The 19,312-nt window shown below is 36.7% G+C and overlaps 1 protein-coding gene across 1 annotated transcript in view; it reads right to left on the bottom strand.

Annotated features, from left to right (window-relative positions):
* Positions 1 to 19,312, bottom strand: part of DOCK10 (dedicator of cytokinesis 10) — a 358,984-nt gene that overhangs the window by 338,840 nt on the left and 832 nt on the right. The gene's annotated exons all lie outside the window — the stretch shown is intronic.

Consider the following 19,312-nt stretch of genomic DNA (forward strand, 5'->3'; position numbering starts at 1 on the left):
TAAAAACTAGGAGAATAATTTATACAATAACAATAACATCGCAAAGACAAAACTATTTTGACAGCTAAGAGCTGTGATGAATATTATGACCATTCATGATTCTAAAGGACCAATGAGGAATCATACTATCTACCTCCTGACAGAGAGGTAAAAGATTTGGGGGGCGGAACAAGAGCTATTTATTTTTACATGTGACAAAAGGAAATTTGGTTTGCTTTCCTATGCTCATTTGATACCAAGAATGTGTTTTCCTTCTTTTCAAAATGGGGTAGGAGAGAAATAAAATAGATTTATGCTAATTATTTTTTAATGAGCAGGTGGGCGAGGGTGCTACAGGTATGTAATATTGCATGTACTTTCAGATAATTGTTTTGCTTTGTTACAAGATATCTTTCAGGTAGTGAGGATAATCTGTAAATAGAAAGTAAATACAAAACATTTCAATAAATAAGAAGGAAGGAAAGGGGGAGGGGGAGAAGGGAAGGTAGTGTTGGATCTGGAATCATGGAGACCTGAGTTCAAATTCTGCTTCAGACACTTAACTAGCTGTGTGGAAATGAGCAAGACAGTCAGCCTCTTTCAGCTTTTCAGCTTCCAAATCTGTAAAATGGGGATAACGATAGCACCAATTACTCGGGGTTGTTGATCATATCTGTAAAGTGGTTTTTAAAGTGATAAATATATTCACTTATATGTATGTCTGTATACATATATGTGTGTGTATGTAAGCTAGTTATTATTTATTAATGAAGGTATATAGGCTTTATTCTCAAAGGGATTTGTGACCCAAAAAGGTTAAAAACAGTTTAAATCTTTTCAGTGACCATGACCATATTTTCTATCCTCTGACACAATTTAAAAAATTAAACAATGCACAATAAAATTGTTCAAAATTAAATTTCATTACAGAAGAAAAGGATGTTTCCTCTTACTTTCATGCTTTGGATGGATGAATTAAAAATATGGTAATTGAGTATGTCTGAGTAGATTTTATTGTTAGAATCAAATAAAACAGGACAACATTAATTTGACACATTTAATGACGTGTATAATGATTATTTGGCTATATGGTAATTAGGCATAAATGCTAGGTAGCTCATATAAATAAATGACTACTCATTATTACTCTTACAAAGAAAGACATTTCAAGCATTCCTAAGGTTAGGTCACAATGCAGTGGGCATAGGGTTCCCTTGCTGGAAAAGGAAAAGGTTTGCTTCTCCAGATGTTTCTTTAGAGAGGACTCAGAGTAGCTTCTCTTTCCATTTATTTGTCTCCTTTCTGTGAGGTTAAACATCCCCATTTTCATAAAACAATCAATTTCACAAGCAATGATGGGAAGGTATGACTGGACAAGAGTTCATGTGGAAAAATAAAGGCAAACAACCTGTGGGTTTTCTTAGTCTTTAGGATCAATATAAATCAATAAAGTGACATGGGGTAGAAGAAGCATTTATTAAACACTTACCATGTACTAACTGCTTTGCAAATATTATCTCATAGCTAGTTAGTAAATGTGTGAGGGGACATTTAAACTCAGGTATTGATGACAACAAGCCCTCTTGTGCTTTATCCACTGAGCCACCTCGTTACTTAGCTAGGCATGACAGTCAAAGAAAGCTAATGCAAACCTTAAGAGAGACAATAATCTCCAGAATAGGGAGCAGTAAAACAGAAATGCCTCAGTAGGATGTAAAATTCCTGAAGACTGGGATTATTTTTCACTTTAGCTATGTATCTCTGGTGTCTAGTATGGTGCCTTATCCATAGGAAGTACTTAATAAATCATTATTGATTTTTTTAAAGAAGAAACTATACTCTGAAAAATAAATCACAGTCACACAAGAATGATGGAACTGTGTTATACTTCACTAAAATCCCCACACTGAATGCCAGACCTAAATGATCTGAAACCTATGGTTGGAGAGAGAAAGCAGCAGAAACGAGAAAGAGTATATAGTGGAAATCCCAGATTACTGCCTCAGTATTCTATTCCACTGCATTTAATTCAATTCAACAAGCATCTATTATATTGCACACCTACAATGTTCTAGACATTATCCTACTTGTTGGGCATACAAAAGCAAAAAAGTCCTTATTCTCAAGGAACTTAGATTCTACCGGGTTATAATATGCAGTAATCTTTGCTCTACCTATTTCTGATCTTTCCTCCAACTCCACGAAGGGTTAAGAATCAAAATACTTCAGTGTGACAAAAGATTCAGAAGTCTTATGACCTTTAGGGAAAGAAATAGGGATTGAAGTCCTGAAAATACTATTCCTGTTTACTGATAATATAACTCTATTAATTTATTCAGAATTTCCCAGACTGTGTAAATAAACCACTGTTCATTATAAGATTGGAAAGAACGGTTAAAATTCTGGGGACCATGCTTCCTGAATTTTAACTAAATCATTTCCTCCTTCTCACTGAGAATTCTTATTCAGATGCTGCCACGTGGCATCAGTGGGAGTCACATGGTGATACAGCAACACCCACCCCCATCTTGGATAAAACAACAGAGATGCTCAGAATACCCACTAGTGAGAGGAGCTGTTGTTTGAGCTACTTTTGACACCTAGATGACTGAATCTTGTTTATTCAAAGAATTATTTCACATTGTGTTCTGCTGTGTTTTATCTTTAAATTCACACTGTGGAATCCAGACAAATAAAATTTTTGTTGTTATGTGACCCTCAGAATTTCTTGTACTGGATAGGGCTGGAGAATGTTATTTTCCTTTCACAGGATCCATAGGACAACAGCACTTAACAGTTAACAAAAGACACTGGAGGCCATTAAGTACGATCTTTTCATTTTACTTATGTGGAAACCAAAGCAGATAGGTAAGGTGACTTGCCCAAGGTCACATAGCTAGTAACAGGTGGGAGCTAAGTCTTAAGTCTCAATTTTCTGATTTCCAGGGGTCTTTGAATAACAACAGATCTGTCAGTAATGTGTATATGTACTAGAATAATACTGGAAGGCAAGAGTAAAATCATATTTAATCTTTAGTTAGAGTTTAGACTTCGAGTAAGGAAAATATGAATTTGAAACCAGATTCAACTCTTAGTAGCTGCGACCCTTGAAAGCAAAGATTGGTCCACTTGTAGCGTCTGCCCTAGCACTCCTTACAGTATCTGGCATATTTTGGGTTCTTAAATTTGTACAGCTCTCTGCTTCACATTCTTTATCTATAAAATGGCAACATTAATACTTGCAGTACCTACCTCACAGGGTTGTTTTAAGGATGAAATGTGATGATATTAAAGTGTTTTGCAAATCTTTTGAGTATACAAATGTCACATGTCCATTAGTGTAATGTTATTGCTTTGTAGATCCAACTAACCACATGTCAAATTCTGAGAGCTTGAAAGAGATTACATTCATTGCTTGATAAAACTTTAAAGTAACTTGTCTGTCATTGAACTGACCACACTGCCCTTTCTTCTCCCCTCCCTTTCTTCTTCCCTTACCCTATTAAGACCTACTCTCAAGAAAGTATTTAATATGGTCTCAGAATCAGGAAGTCCTTGGTTCAAGATCAACTTTTGTCTCCTATTGGTTGTGTAATCCTAAGCAAGACACTTAACCTCTTAGTGACCACATGCAACAAAGACCAAAAATAGAATAGCTACTACATGAAATCACAGTCTGAGTAAAAAGATAAACTGGAGGGAGAAGTATTTTGGAGATGGGAGTGTAGGTATGAGGAGAGCTTATGCTTCAAAAATGCTTCACTCCAGCAATCATATACCATAGGAAATCAACATAGCCAAGAACCAATCATGCTATTTATTCTTCTTAAGGAGTGCTGGTACAGGAGGGAACAGGAGAGGAGGAAGAGGCAAAGGCTGTAAGTATTCTTCTGCTCCCCGACACATTAGTACCAGATGACTCTAGGAAGGTTCTGGTGAACGTAGAAATATCAAGCCAGCTTCAACCTTAGCTGACCACTACAGATGCAAGGATTCAGCAAAGGGACCTTGATGTTAGCATGTCCTCCTATGAGTTGGAGAAGGGGAAGTGGCTCAAGGGCCTTGACTCTTAGGCCTTCTTTACAGTCTAATTAGATAGCTTGCACAGCATCTGAACAATGAAGCTTAATGTTGTGCTTCAGCCAAAATGCTAGTTATTTTGTCCTTTGCCAACAGAAAAGAATATTTCCCGTCATTATGTTCTTCTGAAGATGAGTATGTTCTTCCCCACTGTAAGAAGCTCATTGACTTTACAAATTAAGAATTTGGGGGAAAAATAACTTTAAAAATAACATCTTCCCCCCAAAAAAACATCCAATGGCTCAAAAAGCACTCTCTACCAGCAAAGCAATTCAGTAGAGATGTTCTATACTGACAGAATGAAATATATTCAGTACAAGTATAATTGGAAAATTTCCTACTTTTTTACACAGGAATAGTTGATTATTTATAAATATTTTTGAAACAATCTCATTTGTAAATATAATCAGTCTTCTAATTGCACTTCCACTCCCTTCCCTCTTCAATTTATCCTCAAGGCAGCTGTCCAAATAATCTTCCTAAAGCACGTCTTACCAAATCTTTATTCTGTTCAAAATTCTTCAACAGATCCCTGCAAACTCTGCAGCTATGCATCTAAAACTCTTCTCAATGTGGCTCCAGCCTACATTTCTGGGCCTATTTCACATCACTCCCATTTCCACATGCTACATTCCAGTCAAACCTATATATTTCTTTATTGCTCCCTGAATTTGGCATTACATCCTTTTGAAGGATGAATTCATTACTTCCAAAAGCTGCTCATTTTTGGAAGAGAGAGAGAGAAAAAGAGAGAAAGAAGAGACAGAGAGATAAAAGAGAGACAGAGACAGAGTAAATTCTAGCATATGTCTGGATAATTGAAGTCCCCCATTACTACTATGTTATGCCTCTGTGCCAGGCATTTAATCTGTTTTCCAAATATCTTTCTTTTTTCTGTCCAGGTGACCTGTAGCATACAGTGCCACCCAACCTCCTCTCTAACCTATGCTGTTTCTTTTGAATATGATATCCATCCAGAGCCACAGCCTAGTCATGGGTTTTCTCTCACCAAGTTTCAATAATAACTATGAAGTCAAATTTATCCCCTGCATTAGTATTCCTTGTTTGTTGTTGAAACTCCAGGAATTTGTGTATAGATACTTAAGACCACGGGTTTTTCTATTCTATCCTTTTTATGGATTTTGTAAGCTATAAATTTCTGGATATCTCAGCTGCTAGTCTTCATTCTTCTTTGTGGCTACTCTCTGTGACATCTTACATAAAAGATATACATAAACAGTCTTCCTCCCCCAGTTTTTGTTGTTTAGAATCCTTTTCAGTAAACCAAGTTTTGTCATATGTACTCTGGCCAGGACTCTATCAACCCCGTATCATAAGACATGATCCATAGATTCAAATCCCTTTCTTGGACACCACTTTCTTAACCAACTATTTACTTTAAAAATTGTTTTTTTTTCATCCTTGGCCTTCAGTGGGAGATAGTGAGGAAAACACAATCAGTGCACTTCTGGTCTTAAGTTTCTTACCCAAGACTTCTTAATCAGTGATAATACTTTTGAGAGCCCTTTTGATGTGATATTTTTGCCCTAGATGACTATCCTTATAGTTGTCATCTGTTCTGATAAAATCTTAGGAGGTTCTCTTGTGTGTCTTAGATACACACCCCAGGAAGACAATATCTCTTTTCACTGTTGTTATCAACAACTGCCTCAGTACCCCTGAGCAGGGAAGCACCAGTTATGACTTCTTTTCCCATCTTCCTCTGCCCCTATTAAATGAGTTCTCACCTGACAGGTGCTATGGATCTACCCTGTCATTCTTAGGAGGACAAGATTTCTTCAGAATATCTAATTCTCTTCTCTTCAGAAAGAACTTCCAATCAGTTTCAAAGTACTGATCATATAGCTGTTCTTTTCCTCCTCTTTCTCTTCTGGGTAACTTTCCCATTCTCCACCATCTTGGTAAGGGTCAAGTACTTTCTTCCCCACTTCAGAGCCATATTTTGCCCCATTGAAGGCTCCGGTTCTATGTGAAAGCCTTTGCCCACTCTAACAGTCTAATGGAGGAACTCTCTTTGAGTCCCTTCACCTGTTCAAGGAGGAAGATCAGCCTACACTTAGAGCACATAAGAGCAACTTACTCCTGCTCTTTCTTCCACGGAAGTTGGAAATAAAAATATTTTGAGATAATCTCAATGTTCATTATCTCCTCCAGTTGGAAATTATCTTGTCTACTTGGAAGGCACATGCCACTTTACAAATCTTTTATGTTTATTTTGTTCTATTTTGTGTTATAGTAATTTGTACACGTTATTTTATCCTCCTTACTAGACCCTGAGCACCTTAAGGGTAGACTCTGTGTAATTTATCTTTCTCTCTCCCTCATTACCTATCATAGGGATTTGAAGTTGGTATTTAATATCTATTTATTGAATAAATTAATCTTTGCATTTCTGAAGGAAAAAAATAATAAGGCTTTTTCCAGAGAATAATGTCTTGGTTTCAATTTTCCTAAAACTTCTCCTTTTGGGAGCAAATTTATGCCTTGCCAGAAAATGTCAATTCATGCCTGAATTTGCTTCTTAGAAATAGTAGAGCCAATACAGGCATAAAATGGTTTAAGCTCAATTTAGTTTAAATAGCCATTGAAATCCAAAAGCACATGAAGAGGCTGCCCAATGCACAATGCAAAACTGAAAGAGTTCAGTAAGATGGTTCTAGTTATTCCTAGTTAGATGTACAAACTGGTAGCAAACCATCTGGGCTTCTAATGGCTTTTAATATTGCTGAAGCTTTACTGTTGGCAACAAATATGCATTATAATTATGGAAAATAAGCTTTCTTATTTCCCAATTCCATTTACAAGAATATGATAATAAAGAAAACTTTCAACTTGAGGGATAACAGCCAATCAAGAACCTACTGCTTAACTTGAAAATATTTTTATAGTTACCAGGAAGCATTCGTGCTAGCTTTCAGATAGTACCTGAAAGAATCTTTTCTATACACATCTATTAGCCATTTTTTTCTCACTGGCCTAGTTGTTTGTTTCACATATGGTAAAGAAATACAGCTGAACTACAAAAAAAGTTTTAACAATCAACCTAAATACAAAGCATCCTTTCTAGTTGGAAAATAGGCAGTGTTTGAGTGGACTGGATGTCTTAACTGTTTACAGTCATTCAAACCAAAGCAATTAAAAAAGAGCTGTATTCCCATTCTTGTCCATTTATTTAAGAAGACGCATTGTTCCTGGGAGTCATTTTCACTTTTTATGGAGATAACTGGAGTTAAGCTCTGGTCAGTTGCTATTTTTCTTGGGCTAATGAGCAAAAGAACTTTTCAAACTAATGATATAAACTCTGGACTTCAGATGTAGCCTAAGAGATGTTGTTGAACATTAAATTTTGCTAAGAACTTTTGGTTGCTTATTGATAAGTAAAAGGTACCATGATGGTGTCCTTTGAATAGAATACAATTGAAAACAGAGAAAGGCACCAGCCAGTTTTAGTTGATCAACTATACCTGTGATTGTTGAAGTGGTTATATTAGGAATACTTATTAAGCCTTTCTTTTTTATTGCCTTGCTTTCAAATAGACCTTAATTCAGTCACTATTGTTAATTTTACTTTGTCCATTTCAGTACCTGAAATAACCAGATGCCTGGCTGACCATTATCAATAATCTAAGAAAATAAAGAATACACAAACTGAACTCATAGAAATGAATTACCCAAAATTTAATATTAAATTAAATTAAAAATTGGTCTCTTGAACTTGGTCTATCAAGTCTTCCTATTTCAGTGACAATTATATATACTTTGTCAGCTGATAAATCTTAACCTTTACAAAACACAGTGTTTTTTCTCTAATGTTTCTAACTCAACCATATTTGTTAAATTTCATTAATTCTGCATCATTTAATGTAGGTCAACATGTCAAAGCAAGCTAATATGCATACTTCTTTCTAGTCCACTGGCATCATTCAGGAAGATAAAAGAATCCAGCAGACCATACCTTAGTGGAAAAAAAATCTCTCATCTGTAAACATAACCAAAAAATCATACCACAAAAGAATCAATGTAATAGATATAATACTGAAAGCTAATAATCCCAAGTCTTTCATTGCTGAAAATGTATTTCAAGTAGTATAGAATGTGTGCAGAAAAGATTCTTTCAGGTACTATCTGAAATATATATGTAAAAGCAAGAAGAAATTCAGAAGGAGTTCAAAAGATGATTTTTTTCCATAATTGAAAGTGAATTCATCAGCAAAATTTTAACTAATCTAGTGCCCATTTGGTACTCTAGTAATGGCCAAGCTTCCCATCCATTACTAGTAATACAAGACAAATGCACTAATAGTAAGTGACATCTTAGATAGTGCTTTAAAGCTCACAGTGTCTCAATGGAGTGTCACAATACTCCTTGAAGTAGATAAACTTTATACTTTAATCTGTTTTAAAATAAACTTAACTTCTACAATACAACTATTAGTTCTCTCCCAGGCTCTTGTTAAAATGTCTTGTCTTGGGCAATGAAGAGCCTTCCATAATTTTATTTTATTATTCTGCTTCTCAAGTTGGTTACTTACAGATTATTCTATCTCATCACTCTTGGTCAATAACAGTGTGAATCATGTCTTTGTTCATCGTAATCCCAATTCAATGTCATCCAACAGTTCCTCAAACTGTGCTTAGCACAGTGTGTAACAAATAGTAGACACTTAATAAATGTTTGTTGACTTGCCTGAGTTAAGAAAAGCACCAAGAAAGGAGTAAAAAAGTTTGTTGTGAAAAAGGTTCAAAAATGGAGAAAAACTTGAAGAAAGTCCTGGGAGATCTGAATGGAGGAAATTAAGAACTGTGACAGCTCAACCTAATTTTGAAAGGTAGCCTGCAGAGTAAACAGAGTCTGTCTTGAAATCAAGAAGGCCTGGGTTCAAGTCACATCTTTGACACATGAAAGTGGTAGAATAATTGCCAATCTGTATTAGTAGAGGGAGTTTCCTTGTGGGAAATTTCTTTTACTAGAGAAAAGGTCAAGGACAAAAAGAAATAGCTTAAATGCATGCTTATATGATAAGCAAAACTTCAACAAAGAGGTTGCTAAGTAAAAAGCACCAAAAAACTCAAAATACCAAAAAGGAAAAGGGGAATTCTAGGTGATATTTAGTCAATATTTAGGGAATAAATAGGAATTTAGGAAAATAAACATTCCTATGAGTTCAAATTCAATTTCAGGTACTTACTAGCTGTGCGACTTTAGATAAGTCACTTAACCCTGTTTGCCTAAGTTTCTTAATCTGTCAGATGAGCTTAAGAAGGAATTGCCAAACTTATCCAGGATCTTTGCCAAAAAAATCCCAAATGGGGTCACAAAAAGTCAGACACTACTGAAAAATTAATCAACATATTCCTCTCCAGATCAAATCTCCCATCAGAATGTAAGAGATACTCTGTCAGTTGGGTTCACTCTACCAAATGTATCTTGCTTATTTCCTGACTCTTCCATGGCATTGGTGCAATAATCATTCCCTTTCTCTCGTGTCTTCAATATTTCCCTTGCCATGGGATCCTGCTTATCTTCCTAGCAATAAGTTCTAGTCTCCCCACACTTAGGACAGGAAGCTAAGTACAATAGTAGCTAGCACTCTGTACCAGAATGAGGAAGACCTGAGTTCAAATCTGACTTCATATATTTACTAAGTTCTGTAACCCTGGACAATTCACTTAAATTTGTTTGTAAAATGGGGATAATAATAAAACCTACCTCCTAGGATTGTTGCGAGGATAAAATGATGACTATTTCATTTTTTGTTTTTTTATCCCCAACAATTAAGATAGTGCCTTTTTCTTAGTAGGTACTTAATAAAATGTTTGTTGCACTTAATTTCACTCATATAAGGCCCAAGATCAGGCCTTAACACCTATCGACATGTGTTTGGTCTTTCCTACTCTTAGAAAAGCTATGCCTTCTCAGGATGCTACTGTCATAATTATATTTTACGTACCTGAATATTTCCAGACACCTTTGATCTCATCAATGTTGTTATTCCCTCCAATTATTCGGATGGCAATCCATCTATACCTGCTCATCTTAAATAATTCATCCATGATCATCCCATGATCTATTGGGGTGGCACCAACTTGTTGGGTAGCTTTCCTCTAGATCTCATGATGCTATATCTATCCCAATGCATAGCCTCAGTGGAAAATCTCTGTGGCTGGATGAAATAGCAATGAATATGGGATGGGATGGGATAATTATTGCCAATTCTAATGTTAATTGGAAACAACAGATTACTGTGTGGAGATTGTCTTAGTCCTTTTTAGCCATCTTTTTTTAAAATTCCTTTCAATATTTGTTATAGTTCTATATTTTTGGAATCTAGTTTCTTTTAGAACTTTATAAGTTCTCATATTTAAAAAAATAGATATAAAGCAATGCTAATGGATTATTTTGCAATTCCATTTTGAAATATGAATTAAAGCATTAAAACAAGTTATAAAAATAGTGTAATATTTTTAACCTGCTTTTGGTAAGATAGCATCACTTGTATTTTCCTAATTACTAGCTATGAGAGAAGGATCCCAAAGTTTCCATGGCAAGGGCCCCTAGAAAATTCTATAGAATCCTAGATTTAGACTTGGAAGATACCTCAGAGACCCTCCAGTCCATTCCTTCATTTTACAAAAGAAGAAACTAACCAAGAAAGGCTAACATCAGAGAGGAAGAAGTCATTAAGAGGTAGGATTTGAATCCAGGTTTTTTTGACTCTAGAGACAGTACACTTTTCCACTGCAGGAAGTGGTTAGCTTAATCTACCATTAATTATTACGGTAGAGAGACTCACAAATAAATTAGGGATTTTCCTAAGGACACACAATCAGTCAAAAGGAAAAGTGGAATTAAAATTCCCAATTTAGAAATGTTTTTCTAATTCTCTTTTTAAATGATGGAAAGCATAATCAAGTCAATGACAGATACGTCAAAGTTCTGCAGAAATGACACATGAGATGGAAGTCTTTTCCTTGGTGGGAAAGGGCTTGCTAAGAGAGAAGAAAGGATCACTATTATCAAAAGCAGGTTAATATCCAATGTGAACTTTATCTGCCTCCAGAAATTGCATATGGAAAGAGGAACAAGAATTTATTAAGTACCTACTCAGTACCTGAGCTTTATGCTAAGAGCTTTGCAAATATTATCTCATTTGATCCTAACAACCCTGGGAGGTAGTGTTAATGTTATCCTCATTCCATGTGTGAGGAAACTAAGGCAGACCAAGGTTAAATGACTTGCCTGAGATCACGGAGCTAAGGCAGAGTTTGAACTCAGGGCAGGCCTATTTCATCACCTAGCTGCATAGGAACTTTGACCATTCACCACTACTTGAAAGCTCAGGATGCTAGGATATTGTCAGAATTGGTCTTAGCAAAGAACCACTTACTACATCTCTCTACAAGCAGAAAGTTGGATATTCATCAAGAAATCACAAGAGGCAGCGAAGTCTGACTCCTACAGGATCCCTAGCTGCTTCTGTTAGCCTTGGAGACATCTCAGAAATAACTCTGGCCATATCTATGAAACACAAGAGGCAGGAAAGTATTTCCCCACCCTTAAGGAGGACTAGGTGTCCTCCTTAAGGGAGCAGTACAGAGGAAGTAGCAGCAAAGAGCATCTCACAGCCCTCAGGATTTTCTGACACTAGGTCACTCTCCCAACTAGTTTTTTACTGAGTACCAGCAATGTGCCAACCAACCAATCAAAAGCATTTACAAAGTGACAACTATGTGCCAGAGATTGCTCTAGGCATTGGAGGTACCAATGCAAAAATGAAGAGTCCCTCTGCTCAAGAAGCCTATATGTGGGGACACAATATGCCTGCAATCAATCAATCAATCAATCAATAAGCATTTACAATTCTATAAACCCATGGGGATAATAAAACCAAAAAGAACAGTCTCTGACCTTAAGGAGTTGTTATTCTAATGTGGGAGATAATCTATGGGTAAAGTGGCACATATAGAGTGTTCCCAAAGCCTTAATATTATTAAAGATTACAAGTGCCTTAAGACTTTTGGAAAAGAAATAAGAGAAACACAGAGGAGAATGAAGGTTGCCTTGAAGGGGAAGAATAAAATATGGTATATTCCAAAAGTCTTAGTGAAATTTTAAAATCATAAATCTTAAATGGCTTTGATGCTTCTATCTCATGGGTCTTTCTTACAGAGTTTTGCTGTATTTCTCATTGCCCTGACTGTTTTCCATTATTTAAAAGGAACTAGGAAAACATTTCCAAACTAGGAATTCTAATCATGTCTCTTCTTTTGATTGATTGTGTGTCCTTAAGAAAATCCCTAATTTATCTGAGACTCTCTGCCATCATGAGTGGCAGATTAAGGGGAACCGCTTGGTACCCTGTATAATAGAAGTAAATAAACGATAATTTGAAGAGAGAAGTACGTGTGTGTGCACACACGTGTGCATGCGTGCATGTATGTGTGTGTGTGTATAGGGTGGGGTGGGAGGGAGTCCCTTGTCTGAAATGGAGACTGAGCTGAGATTTTGAAGGAAACTAGACATTCTAAGAGATGGAAATGATGAGGGAGAACATTCCAAGAATGTAGGATGTCTTGTGCAAAGGCGGACAGAGAGAGACAGAGATATAGAGAGACAGAGAGACAGAGACACGGAGAGACAGAAAAAGACAGAGAAACACACAGAAACAGAGAGATACGGAAACACAGAGAAAGAGACAGATACACAGAAAGGTAAAGAGACAGAGAGAAAAAGAGAGAGACGAGAGACACAGAGAGACAGAGACTGAGACAGAGAGAGACAGACAGAGAGACACGCATAAATAGAGAGAGAGCAATACAGAGAAACAGAGAGAGAGAAAAAGAAAGAGAGAGACAAAGACGCAGAAACAGAAAGAGAGAGACAGAGAGAGAGACAGGGGAGGGGGGGAGGGCAGGCTGTGCATGAGGAACAACGAAGAATCTGGTGCTGTGGAGAACACAAGAGACTTATCAGTCAAATTGGCTTTTTATGTTCTTCTAAGAAGTAAGAAAAAAAAGACAGCAAGGCCAAGGCAATTGCCAATTGATAAGCATATCTTAATGCCTAACCCCTCTTCTTTCTGCCAGTTTCAAACTTCCTCCTCAGTCATCTCTTTTTTTTCACACTCTCAGTCCTCAAAATAACTTTTATAATCACCCCATAAGTCAAAGTCATGTAGCAGAAATCAACACTCACCATAGCAGCCAGATACCTTCACACCAGCTTGTACTGACTTTCTCAAAAGGCTAATTGAATTTGTGTGAGACCTTGAGCAAGGGATTTCCACAAAAGCCAAACTACCTGCCTTGGAAGAGCCTTGTCAGGAAAAAAGAGAAAAGCCTAGCTTTGACCTTCTAACAGATGGACTCTTAGTTTACATTTTGTTTTTAACCTTATCTGGGAGCTGACATTAAAACTAGAGCTTCTGTTTTCATTTCTGTCATTTTCTGCCCTTTTTTTTCTTTTGAACTTTTCATAACATATGACCTTGGAAAACTTCTTATTTTGTGATCCTCCCCCCAGTATTTTGAAAATAAATTTTTATTGATCTTTTCTGTTTCTCATGTGTTTCTCTACTTAGCCCAAGTATCCCTTCCCCTGCCCCTCCCAGAGAGTCATCCCCCTCAGTAGTTTTTAAAATCCCTACTTCCCTCACCTAATAAAGCCTCACTGCCCATTTGGGTGTTTTCAGGGCTCATGTGTCTCTTACTTCTCAGTCAAGATGTCGTCAAAATATCATAATAAATATTCATTTCTAGAAGATACAGAGAATGGCATGTCCTAATCTTGTACACACATATGATATGTATGCATATACACATACATACAAGTTCATGTATATACAGCGCATGTACATATGTGTTTTATATAGATAGTATCTCCTAAGTCTTTGTTGTTCAGTTTTAAGATATTAAATCTTATTATATACTTTTCCTATATTAAAATATGTAATCTGTGATATATAATATACAGTGTACTTACATATAGTATGTAATAATGTACCACAATAACATGTCATATGCTACATATAATATATATGTAAATGCATAATTATAATATGCGATATATAATTATTCAGGATATGCAATATATATGTGATATATTTTATACAATACACAATGATATAATTGACATTATGTCAGATATTATGTCTGTGTGACATGTCATACATAATGTAAGAGATTATTTACAAGACATGTAATGTATCATGTGATATATCATATATTATCTGTAAGCTTTATCATCTTAAAACTGAACAAAGACTTATGGGACACTATATTACAAATGAAGCATACATGTATTACACACATACATAATACATGTATTATATATCACATATAACATGTACACATACATATACACATGCTCACATAGACATGCATGTGTATATGCATACACATACATCTACATCTATCATCTATCTCTATCAGTCTAACATCTACCCATCTCTATTCATCTATCTCTATCTGTCCATCCACCTATCTAGCCACATCTGTCTGTCTGTCTATCTATCTATCTATCTATCTATCTATCTATCTATCTATCTATCTATCTATCTACCTACCTATCTAGGACTTGGACAAAACTGCCAAGTTTGACTTTTACAGCGTCCTTCTGCTTTTCTCTCTCATCTACTCTGCCTGGACTCTCAATTACACCTCCCACGCATACACCCACACCCACACCTCACAGTGCCTCAATTCTCCCCAGCTTGGTTCCCACTCCCTTCCTAGATCTGCCTTCCCTGGAAGTATTCTATCAGATCACGATTTGGATGTAAAAGAAATCACAACTGTCATCTAGATTTACCCCATCATTTTACAAATGAACAGACAATCCCAGAGAGCATGTGATTTGCTTGGTGCCACAAATGTAATAAGCAAATGACCTGGAATTCAAACCTTGGTCCTCAATCTCCAAATGCTCCCAAACTACTTCTACTTTTCCCTTGTAGCTTCAAGAACAGTAACTACGGAATGAAAAGGCCAAGACAAGTTCAAATCCTGACTCTTCTATTTGTGCTACCTGAGCAAGTAAGTCACTTAACTCTTTGAAGCCTCAATTTCACCGTCTGTCAAATTAAGAGGTTGGCCTATACTATGGACTGCTTAGGTCCTTTCCATTTCTAAATCTATGACCCTATTATCCTTTCCTGGAATAGTAACAGCAATAAAACAGGATCTGACTAAACTGATTCATACTAAAGCAGAATGACTCAGAGCCTTAATCTAGCCAAAGGTATTTGCATTTTAAAAGAGGACCTTTTTAACCAAAAATAAATTCCTAATTTGTGGACTTTTCAGGCATTTGAAGAGAGTGAAATGAGGACTTTCAGCTAGTGGGGGATTCTTTCTGCCAAGACCTTAAATCATGCCACACAGGGCAATTATCTACTTTGTTTCTGCATAAAGCCAAGCAGTATATCAATTCAATCAGAATAATACAAGTCCTGGGGATATCACTTAAGAAAACATTTCTAATTATTTCAGAACTTTTGTACTATACAGGCACACTGCAAATATATGAACAACAAGAAAGAGAGGACTTGAGTTTCTTTGTGAAAAGGTTACATGCTATAGAACACTCCACATTCTGGGAAATTTTGAAAGGTGTTAGTGGTGTACATCGGATTTTTTAAAATGAGTTTACTCTTTGTCAGAGAAACAAGTATCTTTGGGAACTGCTTAGTTTAGCTCTGTCTATCCAGTAGGGTATTACAAAAGAAATAATGGCTAGCTAGCATTTATATAGCTATGGTTTACAAAGTTGTTTATGTGGCTTACCTCATTTGATCCTCCCCCTAACCCTGTAAGGTTATCCCCATTTTACAGATGAGGAAACTGAGGTTGAGAAGTTAAATGACTTGAACAGTCATATAGCCAATAAGTAAATATGGCAGGATTCAAACTCAGGTGTTCCTCATTCCAATTCTATCCATCTAGTTACTGCCTAAGTGCTATCCTTTCGCAAAACTGTTAAGTAAATGAAGATTATTATCAATAGTATGTCTTCTCTTCTTCTTCTATTTCCTAGGCACCCAACCCCATAAACTCATCTATTTTGTTGCTTTCCTTGTTCAGTGCCTTCATGCTACCTACCCTTCACCATCCAAGGTTCTGTCGATGCCCAATTAAAATTATCTTTTCTATATCTCAGCCCCAAGGTATTAGTCAAATAATCCGACAAATTAACTTGAGCAAATAAAAGAGATATAAGGCCACAGGGCTTTGACCAACTGTATTTTAATGGTGGTCTCCAGGGTATGCTTTCATCTTTCAGCCAAACTAATTAGTGATGCTAATAATAGGAATTTCAGAGAACCAGCAACCCATCAGGGTAATGGAAGAGATTTAAGGCAAGAAAGACCATTTTCAGGCTTCTCTAATGTTTTCTCAATTGGTGATGCCTCCATTCCACTCCTGTCAATGATTGATTCTTTCATTTAATTCTTTTTTTTTTTTCATAATCACTAATTCTTTGAGAATTCTAAACAGAAGTTTCATGAAGACAGGGACCATTCTCATCTAAACTTTGAATCATCCCCAGTACCCAGAACCACACCTTTCAAACTTTTGGTACCTAATCAATGCTTGCTAGTGAACTGAACAGCAAATAGAAAGAAAAAAGAGAAACTATAATGTGTAAGTGTGTGAAGTCTCTAAATTGAATTCACACAGTCCCAATCTTCCAAGTAGAACCACAAAACTTGAATTTGGGACTCACTTAGATTTCTTCTTGGAGAATTTGTCATTTAGTGCCTGGTGCCACGGAGGTCATAAGTACAAGTACTGAAGGCTATAAACTCCAGTCAGAAGCAAAGAATACAGGAGAGCACAGACCCTTGAGCAACATCTAATGAGATATGTTTGGGGGAGATCGAGTAGTCCATGTTAGCAGTACTGAAGAATATATACAGGAGGGCAAAGTGAGATGGGGCTGAAAAGGTTAAGTTAGAGACAGAATGCAGAAGGTTCTGAAGGGCCAGCCAGCTAAGGAATTCAGATTTCATTCAATAGCTATAGAAAGTTGTAGAAAGGCTTAGAACAGGAGAGTGACATGATCAGATCTATAGTCACAGAAAGCAAAGCTCCCAAAAGGTCTGGCTCTGTTACACAGTAGTAATTAGAGTCAGTGTTCTTTCCACTTGATGGAAAAGCATAACTGACCTCTCTTTGCTGTCTTTTTTTTTCCCTCCAAAGCTACACCTATCTTGAAGAGTAGAAACATGTGAAATAAATTGGCAAAGTCTAGGGCAGGATTGTTGGCCAGGGTGCTGAAGTAAGAAGGGATTAGGATCATGGTTGACTTAATGTTGTTCTCCCCTCCCCCTCCTTTACTTTGACTTTAACATAGATACCCTCTCCCAGAGGTCAGAAACGAGTGGCAGATTTAGAGTTGTTACAACCCTTAGAGGTCATGCAGTCCAAACCCTCATTTTAGAGAAGCCCAGAGAAGTAGAGTGCTTTCCCTAAAGACACCCAGTAAGCGGTAGAGACTGGATTTGAACCAGGTTCTCTGACTCAAAATCCAGCTCTCTTCCCAATGTACCAAGCTGTCTGTCTGTGTCTGTCGGTTCATTCCTCCCTCTTTCCTTCCCCTACTGATCTTATTCATTTTGATGGTTGGTTGGTTGGTTGTTCTTAATTCTCAAAGGGGACCTCAGAGGATCTGAGTGTACCCAACTGTGGCTGATCAGACCAATACAAGCTCAGAATGTTCTATCACAGGTTGGGCACAAATAGTCCATGTGAACATTTGGGACAGATTCTCTAAATTTGCATATTTTGTTTTTGTTTTGTTTTGTTTTTTTATTTGAGCGATTTCAATTCTGCTTTGCTCTATGAGGGAAGCATCTTCTCCGATGTGGGCACACCCACATTTTGATAGAATACTATAGGATCTCAAATTCTTTTGGGGAGGTGAGAAAGGAGATGAAGTATACTGTGTGTACTCTTGAGAAAAAGTGCATGGGGGAGTTCTCTGGTGTCATAAAATTAAATGCACATTACATATATTATATATAAAATATTCACACATAAAATTTAATGTAATTTACAATGTGGTGCAAATAGAATAAATTTGTATTAAGTAACATATATAAATATTATATACACACATATTAATTACTGTGTTGGCCGATGCACAATACTGAAACTTACAAAACAAAAACAAAACTAAAACTAAAAGATCAATATCAGTGGGATCCTCAGAAGCATTTTCACTGTTGTTAATTAATGAGTCAGATTCTAATCTCTTTTGGGGGGCCTTAGCTTCCTTAATTACAGCATGAAAGGATGAGTTCCAGCTGCAAAATTTTAGGATTCTATGATTTTGTTTAAGAAGAAAAAGAAAAAAAACATGTAGGAAACCAGAGAGGAATCAATAATAAATCAGATGAAAGTTATAAAACTAATGCTATTGGGTAACATCACAAATATTGATGAAAAACATTTTTGAGGGGTCTTTCTTACCCCTAGCTTTATTTACTATTTTATTCTTGTGCTCAAGGGAATATTCTGTTTTTCTTTTCTTACAATTCACATTTCTTTCACTGAAAATGTGCATCCTAATATCAGGACCACGTGCTGTTCCTTGACACAAGGGGTGTGTGGCAAACAGTTGAATCACTTCTGGTTAACTGCAGAATTGCAGCCATAGCAATTCAAGCAGAGAACCCCCTGGCTGCCAATTTTTGTTCTAATCCAAATGCCCACCACCCACTTTGGAGATGTGGTGCCAGCTCAGTTTCCTCCCCCTGCCAGATAATTGGCTTCCCTTCTGTTCAACTTTGTGACCTCCAGCTTTAGAGAAAACTTCTGGCTCTGGGAAATTGGCCCAGGGAGATCTTGGCCCCATTCACTCTGGTGAATGGCAAAGAGTAACACTTTATTTGACACTTTAAAAGAAGCCATTTAATTCCTACTGATATTTCCTGTCATATTTGAAAAGAAAAACAAAATGAGCAACCAAGAGAGAGTCTGGCTGAAGGAGAAGCTGGCCAAGAGCGTTTGAGTCTGAAATGGCCTGGCCTGGCATGTCCTTCTTGGTAAGCTTAAAGTCTGTTTCCCTGATCATTTCCCTGCCTTTCCCACAAAGATTTTGCAGCCGCTTCTCTAAGGGCCCTCCTGGAACTAGGCAAATGCACAGAAGGGATTCGGTGGCTAATTTCAGATATCTGGCCTGAGCCCCTGGCTATTCTCCTAAGGGATTTCCCTCGGAAATCACCCAACA

Source organism: Notamacropus eugenii, chromosome 6 (assembly GCF_028372415.1).
Source record: "Notamacropus eugenii isolate mMacEug1 chromosome 6, mMacEug1.pri_v2, whole genome shotgun sequence".
NCBI lineage: Eukaryota > Metazoa > Chordata > Mammalia > Diprotodontia > Macropodidae > Notamacropus > Notamacropus eugenii.